Genomic DNA, 9,184 nt, shown 5'->3' on the forward strand with positions numbered 1-9,184 from the left:
AAAATGTACCTCAACATAATAAAACCATATATGATAGGTTCTCAGCTAACATCATACCCAAAGGTGAAAAGCTCAAAGCTTTTCCTTGAAGAGAAGGATACCCACTCTAGCCACTTTTTTTTAATGTTCTTATTTATTTTTGAGACAGAGAGGGACAGAGCATGAACAGGGGAGGGGTAGAGAGAGAGGGAGACACAGAATCGGAAGCAGGCTCTAGGCTCCGTGCTGTCAGCACAGAGCCCAATGTGGGGCTTGAACTCATGGAGTATGAGATCATGACCTGAGCCAAAGTGGGACGCTCAACCGACGGAGCCACCCAGGAGCCCCTCTAGCCAATTTTCTTCATAGCCCTGGAAGTCCCAGACAGAGTGATTAAGCAGAAAAAATAAATAAAAGTCACCCAAATTGGATAGAGGACATATTAGATATTAAACTGATAAGAACAGATACTACACATGATCCTAGCTAAAAGGCCGAGAAGCGATAAGCAAATTGAAAAGGAAAAAGTAAAAGAGCCACTATTTGTGGATGACATGGTTTTATATACAATGAACCCTAAAGACTGCATTAAAAACAAAACAAAACAAAAAAAAACAGAACTTGAGCACTTGGGTTGTTCTTTAAAAGCAAAAAACAAAAAACTATTAGAACTAATAAATACAGCAAAGTTGTATGTTTGTGCTTTTATACACCAAAACAAATTATCAGAAAAAGAAATTAAGAAAACAATCCCATTTACAGTTGCAACAAAAACAGTAAAATATGTAGGAATAAATTTTAATCAAGGAGGTGAAAGACTTATCCAGTGAAACAATAACACGCTGAAAATGATACAAATAAATGAAAAGATAGTCCATGCTCACGTATTAGAATTAATATTGTTTAAATATTTATATTACCCAAAGCAATGTACAGATTCAGTGTGATTCCTACCAAAATTTCAAAAGCAGTTTTCAAAGAAATCAAACAAACCATCCTAAAATGTGTACAGAACCACAAAAGATGCTGAATAGCTAAAGTAATCTTGACAAAGAATAGTACAAAGTGGTAATAATCAAATAGTATGGTATTGGCATAAAAACAAATACAAAGATTGATGGAACAGTGAACCCAGGAATAAACCCACATGCATATGGTCAGTTAATTTAGAGCAGAAGAGCCAAGAATTTACAACGAGGAATGGACAGTCTCTTCAATACATAGTGTTGGGAAACTGGACAGCCAGATCCAAAATAACACAACTGGACTTGAACATTAGACATGAGGGGCACCTGGGTGGCTCAGTCGGTTAAGCGGCCGACTTTGGCTCAGGTCATGATCTCACGGTCCGTGAGTTCGAGCCCCACGTCGGGCTCTGTGCTGACAGCTCGGAGCCTGGAGCCTGTTTTGGATTCTGTGTCTCCCTCTGTCTGACCCTCCCCCATTCATGCTCTGTCTCTCTCTGTCTCAAAAATAAATAAACGTTAAAAAAAAAAAAAAAACAAAAAACATTAGACATGAAACCATAAAACTCCTAGAAGAAAACATAGTCAGTGGGCCTCCTGACACAGGTCTTGGCAATGATTTTTTCGATCTGACTCCAAAGGCAAAGTCAACAAAAGCGAAAATAAACAAATAGGATTATATCAAACTATAAAAGTTCTGTACAGTGAAGAAAACCGTCAACAAAAGGAAAGGCAATCTAATGAATGGGAGATATTTGCCAATCATATAACCAGTAAGGGGTTAATATCCCCAAAATATGAAGATCTCAAACAACTCAATAACAAAATAAAAACCATCTGATGAAAAATGCCAGAGTAACTAAATACATATTTTTCCAAAAAAGACATATAGATGACTAACAGGTATATGAAAAGATGTTCAGCATTACCAGTCATCAGAGAAATGCAAATCAAAATCAAAATGAGCTATTAAAAACATAAGAAATATCAAGTGTTGTTGAGGATGTAGATAAAAGGGAACCATGCATGGTTGTTGGGAATATAAAGTGGTGTAACCACTAAGAAAAACAGTATGGAGATTCCACAAAAAATTGAAAATAGAAATATCATATGATATAGTAATTCCACTTCTGGGTATTTATATGAAGAAAACAGAAACATGAATTTAAAAGGATATATGGCACCCTGTATGTTGTTTCAGGATTACAAAACCCCTGGGGCCCTGATTTTCTACCCTTCTGTTTAATTTATCTACTAATGGACATGTCTGCATAAAGTCATTAATGAAAGTGTTGAATAAAAAGGGTCTACATCATAGACCTTTGTTATTCCACTGAAGATATTTCTTTATATACCACCGAGTTACAGGTTCACCTTTTTATACTAAACTCTGTCCCATTTAATCCATTTATACAATATTAAGAACTTTGCACAATTTTTTTTTATTAATACCCCATTTCTTACTCTATTTGGACTGCTCTAACAAAAACACCATAACCTGGGTAGCTTATAAATAATAGAAATATATTCCTCACAGTTCTGGAGGCTGGGAAATCCAAGATCAGGGCAATGGCAGATTCTGTGTCTGGTAAAAGCCCCTTTCCAGGTTGTAGACTGCCAACTTTTCTCTCTGTCCTCACATGGTAAAAGACACGAGGGAACTCATTCAGGCCTCTTTTATAAGAGCATTAATCTCAGGGCACCTGGGTGGCTTAGGCAGTTAGGCATCTGACTTTGGGTCAGGTCATGGTCTCACAGTTCCTGGGTTTGAGCCCTGCATTGGGCCCTGTGCTGACAGCTGGGAGCCTGGAGCCTGCTTTGGATTGTGTCTCTCTCTCTCTCTGCCCCTCGTCCACTCACACTCTGTATCTCTCTCTCTCTCAAAAATTAATGAACATTAAAAAAAATTTTTTAAAAAAGAGCATTAATCTCATTCATAGGGCATCTGCCCTCATGAACTAATGGCCTTTCAAAGGCCCACCTCCTAGTATACAATAATAATAAAAATTATTATATTATTATTATTATTAAAGCCTAATACTAATAATATAATAATTATTATTATTGTTATAGCCTAATACTTGGGCATTAAGATTACAACATATGAATTTTGAGAACACACAAACATTCAGCTCATAGCACCTGGTATATTTTTATCTACCTCAAGTTCCTTAAAAAACAATAGCAACAATAACAGCCATAAAAATAGTTTACACTTTTTGAGCTGCTATCATGTATCACACAGTGTTCTAATGGCTTTAAAACTAGTATTCATGTCATAAGAGCTCAAAAGATGAAAGTGAACATTATTGCTATTGTTAGTATCCTTACAATTATTTCTATTTTTATTGTCCTTAGTATTTCTATAAACTACCAACCTCATAACCTTGTCAGAAAAAAAATTGTAATAGTTATTCTGACATAGTTTATTTTAATGAGGCCATGTGGCTTTAAGGATTACTGCTTTTCTTCCCAACTGGTCATATATCAACCTTTTAATAATGGATTTTAAATTTGAGCCTAGAATAAAGGCCAAGTTTTCTGGCTTACAGACTGTACATATTAGAACTACTTCTTCCTGTTTTTGTTTGTTTGTTTGTTTCTGCAGAGTACCTTAGATTTACTTAACATTATCGGTAAGAGAAATATACAATTCTTGGAATTCTGGGGTCAAATTATTAATTAAATTCTATTTATTTGAAAGGCAGGAGTGATTAATACTTCAGTGCTATTTAGACCACCAAAGTACTGATTAATTTGTCTAAGTAATTCATTTTATATATTCTAAGGAGGATTATATTACTCTCTGTATAGGCATATGTGATTACCTAAGGGTTTTTGAACATTAAGTTGAAATCATCTTGATAACAGCAGAAGACAGCATTTAGACCTATAGGCAGTCTGTAAAGATGTTATTTGTTATGACTAACATGTAATATTATGGAGGAATCTCCATTCCCCTGGTTTCATTTCTTCATGCAGAATGACAATGACCCTGTAATACCTAGTCTTCTTTTCTCATCCCTTGTTTATTCCACTCCATATATAAGGAGTGGAATATATATGTCCTTGATTACCAAGGGTCTGATAGGCATTGATTCAAGTTTTTTTTTTTAATTAGCAAAACTAATCTATTAAACATCTGTAAGAACTAGGGATTAGTTTTTTTTCTTCTCTGTCCATTTAAAGCAGTTACCCCTGGACAGTATATTTGCTTTAAGAGATCCAAAGTTTCTTTAGCAAGTCCTTTGGTCTGCACATTAAAGCCATATTCTATGATTAGCTTTATCAGCATCAAAGCCAATATTAGATCTCTACCAGTTTCTTTTCCAGGGCTCTAAGTTCAAGATGGAAAAAAGATATGATTTACTGGTTTTCCCACACCCCTGCACCTTTACTTCCTGTCTCTCCTCTTGTTTTCTTAAGATTTCCAAGCACCTGGCACTCTGCAGCCATGCAATGAGAGGAACCCATTTTACTACATTACTCTGAGCAATTGGCACTGACATTTCCAATAGGTTGTTCTGGCTTTGTGTCAAGGATCTACACCTACAGTAAATATCCAGTTCTTATAATGGCCATCCTTATCAATGAACGTGTAAAGATGGGTTTATATAATGAATCATCTTCAAATTAAAACAGAAGTAGATGAAGTGTTACTCATCAACAGTCTTCCTCTCACTCATGTTCTCTCTCTCTCTCTCTCTCTCTACACACACACACACACACACACACACACACACACACACAGAATGAATTAATGTGAATGCTACACCACCTCATAAAATGGACAGCAGGTGAAGACGTTTTTTCCAAGCTGAAAAAAACAACAATGGACTCCTAATAGTGATGGGGAACAGAGATGATAGGAGCTTCTGGAAACCTCATAATGATCTATTTCTTGATCTGAGTGGCAGTTACATTGACATTGATCACTTAGTGAAGTTTCACCAAGCTGTACGACTTGTGATTTGTTCACTCTTTAATATGTATGTTATATAAGAAAGAAGCTTACTTTAAAAGTCACGTAAGAACCAAACAAATTAAACACTGAAAGCTCAAAGAGTGGATGAAAGTTAAATTTGAAATTTAACTGAACCCTAAAATATTTGTAAAAGGAATTAAGTTCCTATTTTTATTGGATGTATTTAGATTTTCCACTGGAACATTATAATACTGACAAGCTCTATATTCTATATTTGTTAGCAATTACACCTGACAAATACCGAAAATAATCACAAATGGTGGCAAATTATTGGATGTTTTCTAAACATTATTTGTCTGAAATTGTAGTGTGCATGAAAACAAAAAGATTGTACCTGCAACAATACTTCTGTTAAAATATTTCCATATTTTATTACAAAAATTATAACTGACCATATTTTTCATTTAGGAGAATTTTATCTGAGGTTATCAGGAATTTCTTAGCCATAAGAATGCAATTTTAATAAGACTAGAGGAAACATTATGAGAAAGAAAAGAAAGAATAAGGCCATAAAACATGCATTCTTGACAAGAACTCCATTGACCTGATACTAGACGTAAGGCTGGAAAAAGTTACAATTACAACTATGTAACAAAAATAATTATTTTGCTCATGTCACTTTTCATGATCTGATAATCAATATAAAGAAGTTTTTGTTTTAATGTACATAGATATGTTATCCCTATTTTTCAAAAGAATTTTAAAAAATAGTTTCCAATGGGTGTATATCATAGATTCAGCAGTACATTAAAAGCAATTTGTAAACACTCAAAAAATGAAATACTAAGCCATGGTATCGAGATACTTCACAATCCTGCAATCTGCAGTGGCATGCAAGAGAGCAGAGTGGTGTATCAAGGGAACTTCCCCAGGTCTCAGATCCTCAGGGCTACACTCTGATGGCGTGGCCAGTGACAGCAGGGAAACAGGAGATATCGAACTATTATCAAAACCCTACTGTTAGAATCTTATATACCTTATTTAATCCTATATTTCTGACTTTTCTAATTCATTAGTCTATCACTTTAATTCCACTTAAAGTGGAATTTGGTTCAAATCTTTAGCCTCACTGACAAAAGAGAGAAATGAAAATTTTACTCTGCTTAATCATGTAGACATTTCTCAAAGAAAATTTCCAAAGTATCATTCCTTTCCTGGTCTACCCTTTGCCTCTCATGAGATTGAAGTCATGCTCCATACTTGCCTAGTGACTCAATTCTTGAAGAGAAGAGAAGATAGTAATGTGCTGTTTTGCTTATTTTTGAAACATAATGGACAACAGAACAGGAAAAGTCCTAGTAAGAAAATAAAGACCTGTTCAATTTTAAGTGATACAAACCCCATTTCAACTAGTTTAAGCAAAATAAAACAAAACAACTAAAAGGACCTCAAAGGCTCTATTAATTGGAAAAGCAGCAAAGGATGCTATGTTACAAAAATGGCAGGCAAGCACCACATTCCACTACTTAGCCTCCTTGCATGCACCCACAAGTACTTTCTCCCAAATATAAAGTGCATTTTTTACTGTTTGTTTGGTATTATTTATACCATTACACAAGGAATATAGAATACATTCTCATTGTTAAAAAAAGAAATATTATAGATTAAGGTAAAATCCACTTTGACTACCACAGGTAATCCATGTTATCAGATTAATAAGTATATTTCCAGGCTGTTTTATGTTTTAAATATACACACACACATTCACTCAAGTATTTAGAGAAATATACAGTGTTAATGTGTGTATGTGTATGTTTATATTTTTGGCAGAAACTCCCTATTACATGTATTATTATAAAAAGCGATTCCTTCCCTCTTCCCCCTTCCAACCACAATTCCCTCAGAAACTTTTCCATGCCATTTTCAAAACTGACATATAGTATGACATAATGTGTACAGACCATGATTTGTAATTTAATTATTTCCCACTAACAGAAATAGGGGTTGTTTCCAGTTTTTTTTAACAATAATAAACAACAATATAATGAAAATCTTTGTTATTCCTTCTTGTTCTTAAGTGTATTAAAACTGGATATATAACAAGAAATAAAACACACAATTTTTAAATTTTTTGAGATTCCCTATTTCCCATAAGTCTATCATATTTAATATTAAACTCTTTAGCCAAGTGAAAACAATTACTTGACTGTTTTCATATGTTTCTTGACCATACGCATTTTCTGCTGTGTAAATTAGTGTTTATATTACCTGCCTTATTTTCCATTAGTCTGTTATTTTCATTTCATAAACGCTTCACATATTTTAATATGAATCCAATGTCTGTTATATATGTACTCTTTCCTATCTGCATTTTCCTTCTAGTACTATATATGGTAGGGTTTTTTGGTAACAGAGACTTTTTAATTTTTATATAATCAAATTTATCAATCTAGATTTATGGCTTATAATTTTGGTTTACATAACCCAAAGTCATAAAATCATTCTCAATTATTTCCTTTTAAAACTTTAAAATTTTTGTTCATTATATTTTAGAACCTTAATTCAACTAGAATTCATTTTTTGTGACTTAAGTGGTGAAGATGGATAACTCTAGGTTTTACCAAATACTTGTCAATTTTTCCAATTTTTAAGTAGTCTGTAGGTTCTCTACTAATTCAAATCAGTTATAATTATTCGGTAATAATTTTCCATATACATGCAGGTAATTTTCTTTCCAAATGATCAGTTTTTTTAATTATGTACCAAATAACAAGTATTTTCATTATTTTCTACTATGGCAAATTCTCTCCTATCTTAGCTGTAAATTGTCTTAGTTGATTTCTACTTTCAACTGAGATGGAATGGGAGGGACCAGACTTAACCTCCTAACATAAACAATGAGATACATACAACAATATTTTTCAAGACATTTAATTTTAAGTAAAAAAGGAAAGAGTGATCACTCACAGCCAAGAAACAAGCAAAATTAGCCCTACAAGCGCCATAGCCCACTGTCTTGAGTGTTTCAGAAAATGGAGCAAGGAGGAGAAGCCCACGCACAGTCTAGTAGACTTCCTGACTTGAGATGCTGGAGCTAGAAATCCAAGGAAACCCAGGTAGCTTTAAATAGGCCTGACCTAAACGGATGCTATGTTATTCACCTAAAAAATCTCACAAGTAGGAACTGTTGCCAAGTAACTGCATCCCAGAACAAGTTCAATCATACTTATATCAACACAAAAATGTCCAGCACCTAAGAAGGTAAAAGTTACCACATCTAGCATTCCATTTTAAAAAGGAATGGGAGGGGCACCTGGGTGGCTCAGTCGGTTAAACAGCCGACTTCGGCTCAGGTCATGATTTCCCGGTCCTTGAGTTCGAGCCCCGCCTCAGGCTCTGTGCTGACAGCTCAGAGCCTGGAGCCTGTTTCAGATTCTGTGTCGCCCTCTCTCTGACCCTCCCCCGTTCATGCTTGGTCTCTCTCTGTCTCAAACATAAATAAACGTTAAAAAAATAAAAAAAATAAAAAGGAATGGGAAAAGAAATACAACCCCAAATTAAGAGAGAAATTATCAATCAAATGTAAACCAGAACAAGGTATTAATATTAAGGGTAATGGCACTAAATTGGTTATTACAACTGTATTCCACATGCTTCAGAGTTAAGGGAATTATAATAGAGTATGCTGAGTACAGACATGGAAAATATAAAAAATATTAAAAAGAGTCCAAATCAAAATTCTAGAGCTTAAAATTGCTATGTTAGAAATGGAAAAATCCTCTGCATGGCTGATTAGATATTATAGCAGAAATAAATGATCAACTTGAAGACCTGGCAGTAGAGACTATAGAATATGAAACAGAGATCAAAGGCTAAAAATATAATGAAGAGAGAATTACTGAGCTATATGACAACTTCAAACAGAGTAATGTAGATGTGTAATTAAAAGTTCCATAGGGAGAGGAAAAGAGCGTGTACAGAAAAAAAAATTGAAGAATAATGGCTAAAATTCTACAAGTTTGAGGAAACTAGAGAGGACAGTATGAAAAATTCCCCAAATGCAAAAGGCAAGACACTTATTTAAAAACTGCACCAAAGCATGTCATGATCAAATTGCTCAAAGTCTTAAAAGTGACCAGAAAAAAGGAGACACATTACATATAAAGGAATAAAGACAAGGATGACAAAAGATTTATCAGAAACAATTTGAGCCTAGTCATAGTGGAATAACATCTTCTAAATGCTGGAAAAAAACCTGTCAACTAGAAATCTATACCTAGCAAGGGACAGGGAGGTAAGGATGGAGGGATTATAA

At 34.3% G+C, this 9,184-nt stretch overlaps 1 pseudogene; it reads right to left on the minus strand.

Annotated features, from left to right (window-relative positions):
* Positions 1–267: 267 nt before the first annotated feature.
* On the minus strand, positions 268–485 carry LOC132682636 (U2 spliceosomal RNA; annotated as a pseudogene).
* Between the last annotated feature and the right edge of the window lie 8,699 nt (positions 486–9,184).

Source organism: Panthera onca, chromosome A1 (assembly GCF_046562875.1).
Source record: "Panthera onca isolate mPanOnc1 chromosome A1, mPanOnc1 haplotype 2, whole genome shotgun sequence".
Classification (NCBI taxonomy): domain Eukaryota; kingdom Metazoa; phylum Chordata; class Mammalia; order Carnivora; family Felidae; genus Panthera; species Panthera onca.